The following is a 20,112-nucleotide window of genomic DNA, read 5'->3' on the forward strand; positions in this document are numbered from 1 at the left end:
CGAGGAGAGACTACGGGAATTAAACCTCACTTCGCTGGAAGACAGAAGAGTTAGGGGGGACATGATCACCACATTCAAGATTCTGAAGGGGATTGATAGGGTAGATAAAGACAGTCTATTTAACACAAGGGGAACACGCACAAGGGGACACAGGTGGAAACTGAGTGCCCAAATGAGCCACAGAGATATTAGAAAGAACTTTTTTAGTGTCAGAGTGGTTGACAAATGGAATGCATTAGGGGGTGATGTGGTGGAGGCTGACTCCATACACAGTTTCAAGTGTAGATATGACAGAGCCCGATAGGTTCAGGAATCTGTACACCTGTTGATTGACGGTTGAGAGGCGGGACCAAAGAGCCAGAGCCCAACCTCCGCAAACACAACTAGGTGAGTACAACTAGGTGAGTACACACACACACACACACATTCACACACACACACACACACACACACACACACACACACACACACACACACACACACACACACACACACACACACACACACACACACACACACACACACACACACACACACACACACACACACACACCGACCGACCCTTGAAGGGACTGACAAGAATGAGAGGAGGGGATGAACCAGCCTTGCTTGATCTATTATTTACCCTAAATGAGTCGGATATAAGGGAAGTTAAGTTGGAAGCCCCCTTGGGAATGAGTGATCATAGTGTATTGAGCTTTGAGTGCCTGGTTGAGCTGGGAATTATCACCCCCAAAAAAGAACTGGGAAATAAAGAGCTGGCGTACCAAAAAGGAAACTATGAAGAGATGAATAAATTCCTATGGGATATACATTGGGACACAGAACTCGGAACCAAGTCCGTACAAGACATGATGCACAATGTCACCCAAAAATGTCAGGAGTCTGTAAGCAGGTTTGTCCCAGCCCGACAGGAAAAAACAGAGAAGCAAAGGAAGAATCCACAGTTTAATAGGGAATGTATGAAAGCAAAGGAGCTGAACAAAAGGGCATGGAGGAACTTCCGTAATAACAGAACACCAGAAAGTAGAGAGAGATACCAGAGACCCAGGAACGAGTATGTTAGTGTGAGAAGAGCAGCTGAGAAGAGGTATGAAAATGATATAGCTAATAAAGCCAAGACCGAACCAAAGCTACTACACAGTCACATCAGGAGGAAGACAACAGTGAAGAACAGGTGATGAAACTTAGGGTAGGCGAGGACAGGTACACAGAGAATGACAAAGAGGTGTGTGAAGAACTCAACAAAAGGTTCCAGGAGGTCTTTACAATAGAACAGGGAGAAGTCACGGCGCTAGGAGAGGTGGCAGCAAACCAGGTGACCTTGGAAAGGTTCGAAATTACAAGAGATGAGGTCAAGAAGCACCTATTGGAGCTGGATGTAAGAAAAGCTGTTGGGCCGGATGGAATCTCACCATGGGTATTGAAAGAATGTGCAGGAGCACTTTGCTTGCCACTCTCCATAGTGTATAGTAGTCACTGGAAACGGGAGACCTACCAGAAATATGGAAGACTGCTAATGTAGTGCCAATATTTAAAAAGGGTGACAGACAAGAGGCATTCAACTACAAGTCAGTGGCCTTAACTTATATACCCTGAAAGGTGATGGAGAAGATTGTGAGAAAAAACCTAGTAACACATCTGGAGAGAAGAGACTTCGTGACAACCCATCAACATGGGTTCAGGGAGGGTAAATCTTGCCTTACAGGCTTGATAGAATTCTATGATCAGGTGACAAAGATTAAGCAAGAAAGAGAAGAATGGGCGGACTGCATTTTTTTGGACTGTCGGAAAGCCTTTGACACAGTGCCCCATAAAAGGTTGATGCATAAGCTGGAGAAACAGGCAGGAGTAACTGGTAGGGCGCTACAGTGGATTAGGGAGTACCTAAGCAATAGGAAGCAGAGGGTTATGGTGAGGGGTGAGACCTCAGAATGGCGTGAAGTCGCCAGTGGAGTCCCACAGGGCTCTGTGTTTGGACCTATCCTCTTTCTGATATACGTAAATGATCTTCCAGAGGGTATGGACTCATTCCTCTCAATGTTTGCTGACGACGCCAAAATTATGAGAAGGATTAAGACAGAGGAGGACAGCTTGAGGCTTCAAGAAGACCTGGACAAGCTGCAGGAATGGTCGAACAAATGGCTTTTAGAGTTTAACCCAAGCAAATGTAATGTAATGAAGATAGGGGTAGGAAGCAGGAGACCAGATACAAGGCATAACTTGGTAGATGAAATACTTCAAGAGTCAGAAAGAGAGAAAGATCTGGGGGTTGATATAACGCCAGACCTGTCCCCTGAAGCTCATATCAAGAGGATAACATCAGCAGCATATGCCAGGTTGGCTAACATAAGAACGGCCTTTAGAAACTTGTGTAAGGAATCTTTCAGAACATTATATATCACATATGTCAGACCAATCCTGGAGTATGCGGCTCCAGCATGGAGTCCATATCTAGTCAAGCATAAGACTAAACTGGAAAAGGTTCAAAGGTTTGCCACCAGACTAGTACCCGAGCTGAGAGGTATGAGCTACGAGGAGAGACTACGGGAATTGAACCTCACTTCGTTAGAAGATAGAAGAGTTAAGAGGGACATGATCACCACATTCAAGATTCTCAAGGGAATCAACAGGGTTGATAAAGACAGGCTATTTAACACAAGAGGCACACGCACTAGGGGACACAGGTGGAAACTGTCCAAATGAGCCACAGAGATATTAGAAAGAACTTTTTTAGTGTCAGAGTGGTTGACAAATGGAATGCATTAGGAAATAATGTGGTCGAGGCTGACTCCATACACAGTTTCAAGTGTAGATATGATAGAGCCCAATAGGCTCTAATAGAGCCCAATAGGCTCTCAGGAACCTGTACACCTGTTGATTGACGGTTGAGAGGCGGGATCAAAGAGCCAGAGTTCAATCCCCGCAAGCACAACTAGGCCAGTACACACACACACACACACACACACACACACACACACACACACACACACACACACACACACACACACACACACACACACACACACACACACACACACACACACACACACACACACACACACACACACACACACACACACACACACACACACACACACACACACACACACACACACACACACACACACACATACACACACACACACACTCCCTGGCGAGAACAATTTACTCAGCTCTCGTAGTGTATTGGATATCACGTCTGCTTAACACGCAGAAGGTACCTGGTTCGAGCCCTGGCGAGGGCAATTTTCCTGTTGATTGACGGTTGAGAGGCGGGACCAAAGAGAGAGAGCTCAACCTCCGCAAGCACAATTAGGTGAGTACACACACTCACACAAACACACACACACACACACACACACACACACACACACACACACACACACACACACACACACACACACACACACACACACACACACACACACACACACACACACACACACACACACACACACACCTAAATTGCCTAACACACACAACTAAATTGCCTAACACACACAACTAAATTGCTGCATAGCCACATCAGGAGAAAAACAACAGTAAAGGAACAGGTTATGAAATTAAGAATAGGGGAAGAAGGATTCACAACAAACGACAAGGAAGTGTGTGAGGAACTGAATAAGAAATCAAGGAGGTCTTCACCTAAGAGCAAAGAGAAACCCCAGAGATAAGAGAGGGAACAGTTAACCAGGAACCACTGGAAGAGTTTGAGATTAGCAGCGGGGAAATAAGGAAGTGTTTACTAGAGTTGGATGTGACAAAGGCTATAGGCCCAGATGGAATCTACCCTTGGATACTAAAGGTAGGAGCAGATGAACGGTGCCTGTCACTCTCCATAGTGTATAACAAATCACTGGCAACAGGGGAACTGCCAGAAATTTGGAAAGCAGCTAACGTAGTCCCGATATACAAGAAAGGGGATAGACAGGAGGCGCTGAACTACAGGCCAGTGTCCGTAACCTGCATACCATGCAAGCTGATGGAGAAGATTGTGCGAAGAAAGCTAGTGGAACATCTGGAGTAAAAGAACTTTGTAACACAGCATCAACATGGATTCAGGGATTGCAGGTCCTGCCTCACAGGGTTAATTGAATTCTACGAGCAGGCAACAAAAATCAGGCAAGAAAGAGAAGGGTGGGCAGACTGCATATTTTTGGATTGTCAGAAAGCATTTGATACAGTACCACACAAGAGGCTAGTGAAAAAGCTGGAGATGCAGGCCGGTGTGAAAGGGAAGGTACTCCAGGATAAAGGAGTACCTAAGCAACAGGAGACAACGAGTCAGTGTGAGGAGTGAGGTCTGAGATTGGCGAGACGTAACAAGTGGAGTCCCGCAGGGGTCAGTCCTTGGACCTATACTGTTTCTGATATATGTAAATGATCTCCCAGAGGGTATAGAATCGTATCTCTCAATGTTTACTGATGATGCAAAAATTATGAGGAGGATTGAAACAGAGGATGATAGTAAGAGGCTACAAGATGACCTAGACAGACTGAGTGAATGGTCCAACAAATGGCTGCTGAAGTTCAACCCGAGTAAATGCAAAGTAATGAAACTAGGCAGTGGAAACAGGAGGCCAGACACAGGATACAGAATAGGAGATGAAGTACTTAATGAAACGGACAGAGAGAAAGATCTAGGAGTTGATATCACACCAAACCTGTCTCCTGAAGCCCACATAAAAAGAATAACGTCTGCGGTATATTCGAGGCTAGCTAACATCAGAACAGCGTTCAGGAACCTGTGCAAAGAATCATTCAGAATCTTGTACACCACATATGTAAGACCGATCATGGAGTATGCGGCCCCAGAATGGAGCCCATACCTTGTCAAGCACAAGACGAAGCTCGAAAAAGTCCAAAGGTATGCCACTAGACTAGTCCCAGAACTAAGAGGCATGAGTTACGAGAAAAGGTTGCGGGAAATGCACCTTATGACCCTGGAGGACAGAAGAGTAAGGGAAAACATGATCACAACCTACAAAATCCTCAGGGGAATCGACCGGGTAAACAAGGATAAACTATTCAACACAGGTAGTACGCGAACAAGGGGACACAGGTGGAAACTGAGTACCCACATGAGCCACAGGGACATTAGAAGGAACTTTTTCAGTGTCAGAGTAGTTAACGGATGGAATGCATTAGGCAGTGATGTGGTGGAGGCTGACTCCGTGCACAATTTCAAGTGTAGATATGATAGAGCCCAGTAGGCTCAGGAACCTGTACACCAGTTGATTGACAGTTGAGAGGCGGGACCAAAGAGCCAAAGCTCAACCCCCGAAAGCACAAATAGGTGAGTACAAATAGGTGAGTACACACACACACACACACACACACACGCACACACACACACACACACACACACACACACACACACACATATTCTCCCTATTAAACACATCATGGTAAATGTGGGTGATAGGTTAGGTTAGGTTAGCGCCCCCACGTCGCCGCCAGCCTTCTGCCCCCCCCCCCCTCAAGCGTCTCGGACATAAAGCTGGATGAGGGACTCAGTAGCGAACAATGGTTGGTAATTACAGTTGGCGAGGGTGGTTGTCGGAAAATCCGACACCATTTAATATATCATACAGACAGATAATAGCTGTGTTGTATAAACAAGTTAACCCATAGAAAACGTAACTTGTAGTGGAATTACCGTCTATTGAAAACGGGATATCATCACCACATACTATTATATTCACCACCTATTATGGTGGGAATTATTCGTAAATACATTAGTCTTTGAACTTTACCATCATAAAAACATCTCATATAAATTAACTTAATTATCAATATTAAAGTAGAGTAAATGTGACCCTTCTATCACTTTCTGTCATGTGGACAATGTAAGCCAGGCGTCAGGGTGAAGAAAGGGGGCAGCTATTGTTGATACTAGACCAGAGGCTCACAGGGAGCAAATTCGGCTCCTGTTAAATTTACTTGGACGTAGTGTTATGGAAACCAAAGGTGTACCATTTTCAACACGCTATCATCAAATCAAGTTAAGTGTTCTTTCCGAAACCCATTATCTATCATTAGTGGCCATTAATGTCATTGGGTAGGGTGCTCCGGTTAGAGCACGATATAGCCTCAAACTAAAGGTAATTAAGCCAGGTCTTTATTGTTCCAAGTACAGTGTTTTCTCTGAAATACTTGTCATATATAGGTTTCTGGCTTTACAGCTAGCGCCCTTTTGACACGTCAAGACGAGGAAGCAAAGACTTTGTGCACCAGTTACTGGGTGATGGAAGCTACCTCAAAGAGGATAATTTGGTGTCTACACCCTAGTTATACCTGGTGGACTAACCTGCTGTACTATAAGATAAGGAACCTTTTCAATGTATGTAGTTAATACTGTAGTTTGATTGGCTGCATATATATTCAATTAATATAAACCCCCCCTAATGTGTAGAGGATCGATTTGTGAGATTAAGAGATTATTGCAGAAATACAGTCCACTTATCATTATACAAATTGCTATCGAAGTATATAAATTAACGTAAATATAAATTCATATAAATTAAATAAATATAAATCTCACAGGTCGGTTCCCACAGTGGTCATAGACCACTTCCAGGACCTCATTGTTGTGTTCCACTCCCCGTGACCACTTACTTCCCAGGAGCTGCTTAACTCAATATGAAATATGACAGTTAAGAGCAGGAATTAAAGGTTGGTGCATGCAGGTCACCTCCTGTGGAGACTGACGGCTGTCAATTTGCCGTCATTCATATGTTGTTTGGTCTAAGGATTTCTTATGTTTCTATAATTGTTCTGTCTTGTTTCAACGGTTGCAATACACTCTTCGCAACAACCCACATGATAATGACTGAATGTGAAACAAACTTTTCAACTGTTGCTCTAAATATTTCCAAATATTTAGGTGGATTATAATTCTATATTCCCTTAACGTGTTCATTTCACACGGAAATTTTGTTGTACGGTTCTCAGGTTAAGACTTGATAGTGGTTTGTTTCAATAATAGTTTAAGCAAGCGAATTAATACTCGATTAATATTCCACATGTAATCAGCTGTGAGTCGTGTCTAAAGCGCCTTTCATTTATAAGCTGGGGGACTACTTGCCGGATTGTGGTGATCATCGTTTGTGGTATTAAGGATGTTAAAATGCTAATAATACAGTGATGATTTACTCTTAAAGAAAGTGATATAGTTTGGATATACAATAATGGTACGGTGTGTGTGTGTGTGTGTGTGTGTGTGTGTGTACTCACCTAATTGTACTCACCTAATTGTGCTTGCGGGTGTTGAGCTCTGGCTCTTTGGTCCCGCCTCTCAACCGTCAATCAACTGGTGTACAGATTCCTGAGCCTATTGGGCTCTATCATATCTACATTTGAAACTGTGTATGGAGTCAGCCTTCACCACATCACTTCCTAATGCATTCCATTTACTAACTACTCTGACACTGAAAAAGTTCTTTCTAACGTCTCTGTGGCTCATTTGGGTACTCAGCTTCCACCTGTGTCCCCTTGTTCGCGTCCCACCAGTGTTGAATAGTTCATCCTTGTTTACCCGGTCGATTCCCCTGAGGATTTTGTAGGTTGTGATCATGTCCCCCCTTACTCTTCTGTCTTCCAGTGTCGTAAGGTGCATTTCCCGCAGCCTTTCCTCATAACTCATGCCTCTTAGTTCTGGGACTAGTCTAGTAGCATACCTTTGGACTTTTTCCAGCTTCGTCTTGTGCTTGACAAGGTACGGGCTCCATGCTGGGGCCGCATACTCCAGGATTGGTCTTACATATGTGGTGTACAAGATTCTGAATGATTCCTTACACAGGTTCCTGAACGCCGTTCTGATGTTAGCCAGCCTCACATATGCCGCAGACGTTATTCTCTTTATGTGGGCTTCAGGAGACAGGTTTGGTGTGATATCAACTCCTAGATCTTTCTCTCTGTCCGTTTCATTAAGTACTTCATCTCCTATTCTGTATCCTGTGCCTGGCCTCCTGTTTCCACTGCCTAGTTTCATTACTTTGCATTTACTCGGGTTGAACTTCAACAGCCATTTGTTGGACCATTAACTCAGTCTATCCAGGTCATCTTGTAGCCTCCTACTATCATCCTCTGTTTCAATCCTCCTCATAATTTTTGCATCGTCGGCAAACATTGAGAGGAACGAATCTATACCCTCTGGGAGATCATTTACATATACCAGAAACAGTATAGGTCCAAGGACTGACCTATATGTGTGTGTGTGTGTGTGTGTGTGTGTGTGTGTGTGTGTGTGTGTGTGTGTGTGTATGTACTCACCTAGTTGTACTCATCTAGTTGTGCTGGCGGGGGTTGAGCTCTGGCTCTTTGGTCCTGCCTCTCAACCGTCAATCAACAGGCGTACAGGTTCCTGAGCATATTGGGCTCTATCATATCTACACTTGAAACTGTGTATGGAGTCAGCCTCCACCACATTGCTTCCTAATGCATTCCATTTGTCAACCACTCTGACACTAAAAAAGTTCTTTCTAATATCTCTGTGGCTCATTTGGGCACTCAGTTTCCACCTGTGTCCCCTAGTGCGTGTGCCCCATGTGTTAAAAAGCCGTTCTTTATCAACCCTGTCGATTCCCTTGAGAATCTTGAATGTGGTGATCATGTCCCCCCCTAACTTTTCTGTCTTCCAACGAAGTGAGGTTCAATTCCCGTAGTCTCTCCTCGTAGCTCATACCTCTCAGCTCGGGTACTAGTCTGGTGGCAAACCTTTGAACCTTTTCCAGTTTACTCTTATGCTTGACTAGATATGGACTCCATGCTGGAGCCGCTTACTCCAGGATTGGTCTGACATATGTGGTATATAATGTTCTGAAAGATTCCTTACACAAGTTTCTAAAGGCCGTTCTTATGTTAGCCAACCTGGCATATGCTGCTGCTGTTATCCTCTTGATATGAGCTTCAGGGGACAGGTCTGGCGTGATATCAACCCCCAGGTCTTTCTCTCTCTCTGACTCTTGAAGTATTTCGTCTCCCAAGTGATACCTTGTATCTGGTCTCCTGCTTCCTACTCCTATCTTCATTATATTACATTTGCTTGGGTTAAACTCTAACATCCATTTGTTCGACCATTCCTGCAGCTTATCCAGGTCTTCTTGAAGCCTCAAGCTGTCCTCCTCTGTCTTAATCCTTCTCATAATTTTGGCGTCGTCAGCAAACATTGAGAGGAATGAGTCTATACCCTCTGGGAGATCATTTACGTATATCAGAAACAGGATAGGTCCAAGCACAGAGCCCTGTGGGACTCCACTGGTGACTTCCCGCCATTCTGAGGTCTCACCCCTCACTATAACTCTCTGCTTCCTATTGCTTAGGTACTCCCTTATGCACTGGAGCGCCCTACCAGTTACTCCTGCCTGTTTCTCCAGCTTATGCATCAAAAAATATTGCCTAATTCGATGATATTTTGTTTAAATGACATAAAGGAAAAGGAGATGATAAACGTCAAAATATTGCTAAATTCGATGATTTTTCGTACGAAAGAAAATGCAAGAAAACTTGCTTAAAATGCAATATTATGCGAAATTCTGAGATATGAAGCCCAAATCACATATCGTGATACTACATGAAATAGTATCGAAATATTGGTAAAAACGTATATATTTACGTAAAATCACACTACATGAAAAAAGTCACTATTTTACCATATATATGAGGATTTTAACTTCAAATCATAGAGCGAGGTTTCGTATTATTTAGATCCAAGAAAGACATGACAATGTTGTTTCCAATTCAAAAGATAAAAATCAATGTGTTTTCAATAGCATTAACTAAAATGTTCCTGATTTTCTGTTTATATTACCTATGGAAAATGTACACGTAAAACCGCTCTAATCCTGCTGAAACGTCGATATATGCAATAAAAACAGAACTTCTCCCCTTTTCAGTATCTTACTCAGTATTATAACGAGAAACAAATAGTTGATTGAAAATGAAGTATTTAAGGTTATTATCTAATCAATTATGTGTTTGCATCCTTTTTATCGTATATATAATAAATTAAACCCATAAAATGAAAATTCACAAAAGCGTGGAAAAACGGCAAAATATTGCCTAATTCGATGATATTTTGTTTAAATGACATAAAGGAAAAGGGGATGATAAACGTCAAAATATTGCTAAATTCGATGATTTTTCGTACGAAAGAAAATGCAAGAAAACTTGCTAAAAATGCAATATTATGCGAAATTCTGAGATATGAAGCCCAAATCACATATCGTGATTCTACATGAAATAGTATCGAAATATTGGTAAAAACGTATATATTTACGTAAAATCACACTACATGAAAAAAGTCACTATTTTACCATATATATGAGGATTTTAACTTCAAATCATAGAGCGAGGTTTCGTATTATTTAGATCCAAGAAAAGACATGACAATGTTGTTTCCAATTCAAAAGATAAAAATCAATGTGTTTTCAATAGCATTAACTAAAATGTTCCTGATTTTCTGTTTATATTACCTATGGAAAATGTACACGTAAAACCGCTCTAATCCTGCTGAAACGTCGATATATGCAATAAAAACAGAACTTCTCCCCTTTTCAGTATCTTACTCAGTATTATAACGAGAAACAAATAGTTGATTGAAAATGAAGTATTTAAGGTTATTATCTAATCAATTATGTGTTTGCATCCTTTTTATCGTATATATAATAAATTAAACCCATAAAATGAAAATTCACAAAAGCGTGGAAAAACGGCAAAATATTGCCTAATTCGATGATATTTTGTTTAAATGACATAAAGGAAAAGGAGATGATAAACGTCAAAATATTGCTAAATTCGATGATTTTTCGTACGAAAGAAAATGCAAGAAAACTTGCTTAAAATGCAATATTATGCGAAATTCTGAGATATGAAGCCCAAATCACATATCGTGATACTGCATGAAATAGTATCGAAATATTGGTAAAAACGTATATATTTACGTAAAATCACACTACATGAAAAAAGTCACTATTTTACCATATATATGAGGATTTTAACTTCAAATCATAGAGCGAGGTTTCGTATTATTTAGATCCAAGAAAAGACATGACAATGTTGTTTCCAATTCAAAAGATAAAAATCAATGTGTTTTCAATAGCATTAACTAAAATGTTCCTGATTTTCTGTTTATATTACCTATGGAAAATGTACACGTAAAACAGCTCTAATCCTGCTGAAACGTCGATATATGCAATAAAAACAGAACTTCTCCCCTTTTCAATATCTTACTCAGTATTATAACGAGAAACAAATAGTTGATTGAAAATGAAGTATTTAAGGTTATTATCTAATCAATTATGTGTTTGCATCATTTTTATCGTATATATAATAAATTAAACCCATAAAATGAAAATTCACAAAAACGTGGAAAAACGGCAAAATATTGCCTAATTCGATGATATTTTGTTTAAATCACATAGAGGAAAAGTGGATGATAAACGTCAAAATATTGCTAAATTCGATGATTTTTCGTACGAAACAAAATACAAGAAAACTTGCCTAAAATGCAATATTATGCGACATTCTGAGATTTGAAGGCCAAATCACATATCGTGATACTACATGAAATAGTATCGAAATATTGGTAAAAATGAATATATTTACGTAATATCAAATTACATGATTAACGTGAAAAAGTTACTGTTATACAATATTTGAGGATTTTAACTTCAAATCATAGAGCGAGGTTTCGTATTATTTAGATCCAAGAAAAGATATATGACAATGTTGTTTCCAATACAAATGATAGAAAACAATGTGTTTTCATCAGCATTAATTAAAATGTTCTTGATTTTCCGTTTATATTACCGATGGAAGATGTACACGTAAAACCGCTCTAATCCGGCTGAAACGTCGATATATGCAATAAAAACCGAACTTCTCCCTTTTTCAATATCTTACTCAGTATTATAACGAGAAACAAATAGTTGATTGAAAATGAAGTATTTAAGGTTATTATCTAATCAATTATGTGTTTGCATCCTTTTTATCGTATATATAATAAATTAAACCCATAAAATGAAAATTCACAAAAGCGTGGAAAAAACGGCAAAAATATTGCCTAATTCGATGATATTTTGTTTAAATGACATAAAGGAAAAGGAGATGATAAACGTCAAAATATTGCTAAATTCGATGATTTTTCGTACGAAAGAAAATGCAAGAAAACTTGCTTAAAATGCAATATTATGCGAAATTCTGAGATATGAAGCCCAAATCACATATCGTGATACTACATGAAATAGTATCGAAATATTGGTAAAAACGTATATATTTACGTAAAATCACACTACATGAAAAAAGTCACTATTTTACCATATATATGAGGATTTTAACTTCAAATCATAGAGCGAGGTTTCGTATTATTTTGATCCAAGAAAAGACATGACAATGTTGTTTCCAATTCAAAAGATAAAAATCAATGTGTTTTCAATAGCATTAACTAAAATGTTCCTGATTTTCTGTTTATATTACCTATGGAAAATGTACACGTAAAACCGCTCTAATCCTGCTGAAACGTCGATATATGCAATAAAAACAGAACTTCTCCCCTTTTCAGTATCTTACTCAGTATTATAACGAGAAACAAATAGTTGATTGAAAATGATGTATTTAAGGTTATTATCTAATCAATTATGTGTTTGCATCCTTTTTATCGTATATATAATAAAATTAAACCCATAAAATGAAAATTCACAAAAGCGTGGAAAAAACGGCAAAATATTGCCTAATTCGATGATATTTTGTTTAAATGACATAAAGGAAAAGGAGATGATAAACGTCAAAATATTGCTAAATTCGATGATTTTTCGTACGAAAGAAAATGCAAGAAAACTTGCTTTAAAATGCAATATTATGCGAAATTCTGAGATATGAAGCCCAAATCACATATCGTGATACTACATGAAATAGTATCGAAATATTGGTAAAAACGTATATATTTACGTAAAATCACACTACATGAAAAAAGTCACTATTTTACCATATATATGAGGATTTTAACTTCAAATCATAGAGCGAGGTTTCGTATTATTTAGATCCAAGAAAAGACATGACAATGTTGTTTCCAATTCAAAGATAAAAATCAATGTGTTTTCAATAGCATTAACTAAAATGTTCCTGATTTTCTGTTAATATTACCTATGGAAAATGTACACGTAAAACAGCTCTAATCCTGCTGAAACGTCGATATATGCAATAAAAACAGAACTTCTCCCCTTTTCAATATCTTACTCAGTATTATAACGAGAAACAAATAGTTGATTGAAAATGAAGTATTTAAGGTTATTATCTAATCAATTATGTGTTTGCATCATTTTTATCGTATATATAATAAATTAAACCCATAAAATGAAAATTCACAAAAACGTGGAAAAACGGCAAAATATTGCCTAATTCGATGATATTTTGTTTAAATCACATAGAGGAAAAGTGGATGATAACGTCAAAATATTGCTAAATTCGATGATTTTTCGTACGAAACAAAATACAAGAAAACTTGCTTAAAATGCAATATTATGCGACATTCTGAGATTTGAAGGCCAAATCACATATCGTGATACTACATGAAATAGTATCGAAATATTGGTAAAAATGAATATATTTACGTAATATCAAATTACATGATTAACGTGAAAAAGTTACTGTTATACAATATTTGAGGATTTTAACTTCAAATCATAGAGCGAGGTTTCGTATTATTTAGATCCAAGAAAAGATATATGACAATGTTGTTTTCAATACAAATGATAGAAAACAATGTGTTTTCATCAGCTTTAATTAAATGTTCTTGATTTTCCGTTTATATTACCGATGGAAGATGTACACGTAAAACCGCTCTAATCCGGCTGAAACGTCGATATATGCAATAAAAACCGAACTTCTCCCTTTTTCAATATCTTACACAATATTTTAACGAGAAACAAACAGATGATTGAAAATGAAGTATTTAAGGTTATTATCTAATCAATTATTTGTTTGCATCCTTTTTATCGTATATATAATGAATTAATACCCATAAACTGAAAATTCACAAAAACGTGGAAAAACGGCAAAATATTGCCTAATTCGATGATATTTTGTTTAAATCACACGGAGGAAAAGCGGATGATAAACGTCAAAATATTGCTAAATTCGATGATTTTTCGTACGAAACAAATGCAAGAAAAACTTGCTTAAAATGCAATATAATGCGACATTCTGAGATTTGAAGGCCAAATCACATATCGTGATACTACATGAAATAGTATCGAAATATTGGTAAAATGAATATATTTACGTAATATCAAACTACATGATTAACGTGAAAAAGTCACTATTAAACAATATTTGAGGATTTTAACTTCAAATCATAGAGCGAGGTTTCGTATTATTTAGATCCAAGAAAAGATATATGACAATGTTGTTTTCAATACAAATGATAAAAAACAATGTGTTTTCATCAGCATTAACTAAAATGCTTTTGATTTTCCGTTATATTACCGATGGAAGATGTACACGTAAAACCGCTCTAATCCGGCTGAAACGTCGATATATGCAATAAAAACTGAACTTATCCCCTTTTCAATATCTTACACAGTATTTTAACGAGAAACAAATAGATGATTGAAAATGAAGTATTTAGGTTATTATCTAATCAATTATGTGTTTGCATCCTTTTTATCGTATATATAATGAATTAATATCCATAGACTGAAAATTCACAAAAGCGTGGGAAAACGGCAAAATATTGCCTAATTCGATGATATTTTGTTTAAATGACATAAAGGAAAAGGAGATGATAAACGTCAAAATATTGCTAAATTCGATGATTTTTCGTACGAAAGAAAATGCAAGAAAACTTGCTTAAAATGCAATATTATGCGAAATTCTGAGATATGAAGCCCAAATCACATATCGTGATACTACATGAAATAGTATCGAAATATTGGTAAAAACGTATATATTTACGTAAAATCACACTACATGAAAAAAGTCACTATTTTACCATATATATGAGGATTTTAACTTCAAATCATAGAGCGAGGTTTCGTATTATTTAGATCCAAGAAAAGACATGACAATGTTGTTTCCAATTCAAAAGATAAAAATCAATGTGTTTTCAATAGCATTAACTAAAATGTTCCTGATTTTCTGTTTATATTACCTATGGAAAATGTACACGTAAAACAGCTCTAATCCTGCTGAAACGTCGATATATGCAATAAAAACAGAACTTCTCCCCTTTTCAATATCTTACTCAGTATTATAACGAGAAACAAATAGTTGATTGAAAATGAAGTATTTAAGGTTATTATCTAATCAATTATGTGTTTGCATCATTTTTATCGTATATATAATAAATTAAACCCATAAAATGAAAATTCACAAAAACGTGGAAAAACGGCAAAATATTGCCTAATTCGATGATATTTTGTTTAAATCACATAGAGGAAAAGTGGATGATAAACGTCAAAATATTGCTAAATTCGATCATTTTTCGTACGAAACAAAATACAAGAAAACTTGCTTAAAATGCAATATTATGCGACATTCTGAGATTTAAAGGCCAAATCACATATCGTGATACTACATGAAATAGTATCGAAATATTGGTAAAAATGAATATATTTACGTAATATCAAATTACATGATTAACGTGAAAAAGTTACTGTTATACAATATTGAGGATTTTAACTTCAATCATAGAGCGAGGTTTCGTATTATTTAGATCCAAGAAAAGATATATGACAATGTTGTTTCCAATACAAATGATAGAAAACAATGTGTTTTCATCAGCATTAATTAAAATGTTCTTGATTTTCCGTTTATATTACCGATGGAAGATGTACACGTAAAACCGCTCTAATCCGGCTGAAACGTCGATATATGCAATAAAAACCGAACTTCTCCCTTTTTCAATATCTTACACAATATTTTAACGAGAAACAAACAGATGATTGAAAATTAAGTATTTAAGGTTATTATCTAATCAATTATTTGTTTGCATCCTTTTTATCGTATATATAATGAATTAATACCCATAAACTGAAAATTCACAAAAACGTGGAAAAACGGCAAAATATTGCCTAATTCGATGATATTTTGTTTAAATCACACGGAGGAAAAGCGGATGATAAACGTCAAAATATTGCTAAATTCGATGATTTTTCGTACGAAACAAAATGCAAGAAAACTTGCTTAAAATGCAATATTATGCGACATTCTGAGATTTGAAGGCCAAATCACATATCGTGATACTACATGAAATAGTATCGAAATATTGGTAAAAATGAATATATTTACGTAATATCAAACTACATGATTAACGTGAAAAATCACTATTATACAATATTTAAAGATTTTAACTTCAAATCATAGAGCGAGGTTTCGTATTATTTAGATCCAAGAAAAGATATATGACAATGTTGTTTTCAATACAAATGATAAAAAACAATGTGTTTTCATTAGCATTAACTAAAATGTTTTTGATTTTCCGTTTATATTACCGATGGAAGATGTACACGTAAAACCGCTCTAATCCGGCTGAAACGTCGATATATGCAATAAAAACCGAACTTATCCCCTTTTCAATATCTTACACAGTTTTTTAACGAGAAACAAATAGATGATTGAAAACGAAGTATTTTAGGTTATTATCTAATCAATTATGTGTTTGCATCCTTTTTATCGTATATATAATGAATTAATATCCATAGGCTGAAAATTCACAAAAGCGTGGAAAAACGGCAAAATATTGCCTAATTCGATGATATTTTGTTTAAATGACATAAAGGAAAAGGAGATGATAAACGTCAAAATATTGCTAAATTCGATGATTTTTCGTACGAAAGAAAATGCAAGAAAACTTGCTTAAAATGCAATATTATGCGAAATTCTGAGATATGAAGCCCAAATCACATATCGTGATACTACATGAAATAGTATCGAAATATTGGTAAAAACGTATATATTTACGTAAAATCACACTACATGAAAAAAGTCACTATTTTACCATATATATGAGGATTTTAACTTCAAATCATAGAGCGAGGTTTCGTATTATTTAGATCCAAGAAAAGACATGACAATGTTGTTTCCAATTCAAAAGATAAAAATCAATGTGTTTTAAATAGCATTAACTAAAATGTTCCTGATTTTCTGTTTATATTACCTATGGAAAATGTACACGTAAAACAGCTCTAATCCTGCTGAAACGTCGATATATGCAATAAAAACAGAACTTCTCCCCTTTTCAATATCTTACTCAGTATTATAACGAGAAACAAATAGTTGATTGAAAATGAAGTATTTAAGGTTATTATCTAATCAATTATGTGTTTGCATCATTTTTATCGTATATATAATAAATTAAACCCATAAAATGAAAATTCACAAAAACGTGGAAAAACGGCAAAATATTGCCTAATTCGATGATATTTTGTTTAAATCACATAGAGGAAAAGTGGATGATAAACGTCAAAATATTGCTAAATTCGATGATTTTTCGTACGAAACAAAATACAAGAAAACTTGCTTAAAATGCAATATTATGCGACATTCTGAGATTTGAAGGCCAAATCACATATCGTGATACTACATGAAATAGTATCGAAATATTGGTAAAAATGAATATATTTACGTAATATCAAATTACATGATTAACGTGAAAAAGTTACTGTTATACAATATTTGAGGATTTTAACTTCAAATCATAGAGCGAGGTTTCGTATTATTTAGATCCAAGAAAAGATATATGACAATGTTGTTTTCAATACAAATGATAGAAAACAATGTGTTTTCATCAGCTTTAATTAAAATGTTCTTGATTTTCCGTTTATATTACCGATGGAAGATGTACACGTAAAACCGCTCTAATCCGGCTGAAACGTCGATATATGCAATAAAAACCGAACTTCTCCCTTTTTCAATATCTTACACAATATTTTAACGAGAAACAAACAGATGATTGAAAATTAAGTATTTAAGGTTATTATCTAATCAATTATTTGTTTGCATCCTTTTTATCGTATATATAATGAATTAATACCCATAAACTGAAAATTCACAAAAACGTGGAAAAACGGCAAAATATTGCCTAATTCGATGATATTTTGTTTAAATCACACGGAGGAAAAGCGGATGATAAACGTCAAAATATTGCTAAATTCGATGATTTTTCGTACGAAACAAAATGCAAGAAAACTTGCTTAAAATGCAATATTATGCGACATTCTGAGATTTGAAGGCCAAATCACATATCGTGATACTACATGAAATAGTATCGAAATATTGGTAAAAATGAATATATTTACGTAATATCAAACTACATGATTAACGTGAAAAAGTCACTATTATAAACGGAAATTTATTTGAGGATTTTAACTTCAAATCATAGAGCGAGGTTTCGTATTATTTAAATCCAAGAAAAGACATATGACAATGTTGTTTCCAATACAAATGATAAAAATCAACGTGTTTTCATTAGAATTAACTAAAATGTTCCTGATTTTCCGTTTATAATACCGATGGAAGATGTACACGTAAAACGCTCTATTCCGGCTGAACCGTCGATATATGCAATAAAAACAGAACTTCTCCCCTTTTTAATATCTTACTCAGTATTTTAACGAGAAAAAAATAGTTGATTGAAAATGAAGTATTTAAGGTTATTATCTAATCAATTATGTGTTTGCATCATTTTTATCGTATATATAATGAATTAAATCCATAAACTGAAAATTCACAAAAACGTGGAAAAACGGCAAAATATTGCCTAATTCGATGATATTTTGTTTAAATCATATAGAGGAAAAGTGGATGATAAACGTCAAAATATTGCTAAATTCGATGATTTTTCGTACGAAACAAAATGCAAGAAAACTTGCTTAAAATGCAATATTATGCGACATTCTGAGATTTGAAGGCTAAATCACATATCGTGATACTACATGAAATAGTATCGAAATATTGGTAAAAATGAATATATTTACGTAATATCAAACTACATGATTAACGTGAAAAAGTCACTATTATACAATATTTGAGGATTTTAACTTCAAATCATAGAGCGAGGTTTCGTATTATTTAGATCCAAGAAAAGATATATGACAATGTTGTTTTCAATACAAATGATAAAAAACAATGTGTTTTCATTAGCATTAACTAAAATGTTCTTGATTTTCCGTTTATATTACCGATGGAAGATGTACACGTAAAACGCTCTAATCCGGCTGAAACGTCGATATATTCAATAAAAACAGAACTTCTCCCCTTTTCAATATCTTACACAGTATTTTAACGAGAAACAAACAGATGATTGAAAATTAAGTATTTAAGGTTATCATCTAATCAATTATTTGTTTGCATCCTTTTTATCGTATATATTATGAATTAATACCCATAAACTGAAAATTCACAAAAACGTGGAAAAACAGCAAAATATTGCCTAATTCGATGATATTTTGTTTAAATCACACGGAGGAAAAGTGGATGATAAACGTCAAAATATTGCTAAATTCAATGATTTTTCGTACGAAACAAAATGCAAGAAAACTTGCTTAAAATGCAATATTATGAGACATTCTGAGATTTGAAGGCCAAATCACATATCGTGATACTACATAAAATAGTATCGAAATATTGGTAAAAATGAATATATTTACGTAATATCAAATTACATGATTAACGTGAAAAAGTTACTGTTATACAATATTTGAGGATTTTAACTTCAAATCATAGAGCGAGGTTTAATATAATATATTAATATAAACAGAAAATATATAATATTTTATATAAAATATAAACATATAATATAAACAGAATCAGGTAATAAACAGGTAATAAACAGGTAATATATAACAGGTATAAACAGGTAATATAAACAGAAAATCGGGAACATTTTAGTTAATTCTAATGAAAACACATTGATTTTTATCTTTTGAATTGGAAACAACATTGTCATATGTCTTTTCTTGGATCTAAATAATACGAAACCTCGCTCTATGATTTACAGTTAAAATCCTCATATATGGTAATATAGTGACTTTTTTCACGTTTTTCATATAGTGGGATTTTACGTAAATATATATATGTTTTTACCAATATTTCGATACTATTTCATGTAGT

At 35.7% G+C, this 20,112-nt stretch overlaps 1 non-coding gene across 1 annotated transcript; it reads left to right on the forward strand.

The window, feature by feature from the left end:
- The first annotated feature begins 3,175 nt into the window (after positions 1-3,175).
- On the forward strand, positions 3,176-3,248 carry TRNAV-AAC (transfer RNA valine (anticodon AAC)). The gene has a single exon. It is a non-coding gene; the product is annotated as a tRNA-Val (tRNA).
- The last annotated feature ends 16,864 nt before the right edge of the window (positions 3,249-20,112 follow it).

This window comes from Procambarus clarkii, chromosome 14, assembly GCF_040958095.1.
Source record: "Procambarus clarkii isolate CNS0578487 chromosome 14, FALCON_Pclarkii_2.0, whole genome shotgun sequence".
NCBI lineage: Eukaryota > Metazoa > Arthropoda > Malacostraca > Decapoda > Cambaridae > Procambarus > Procambarus clarkii.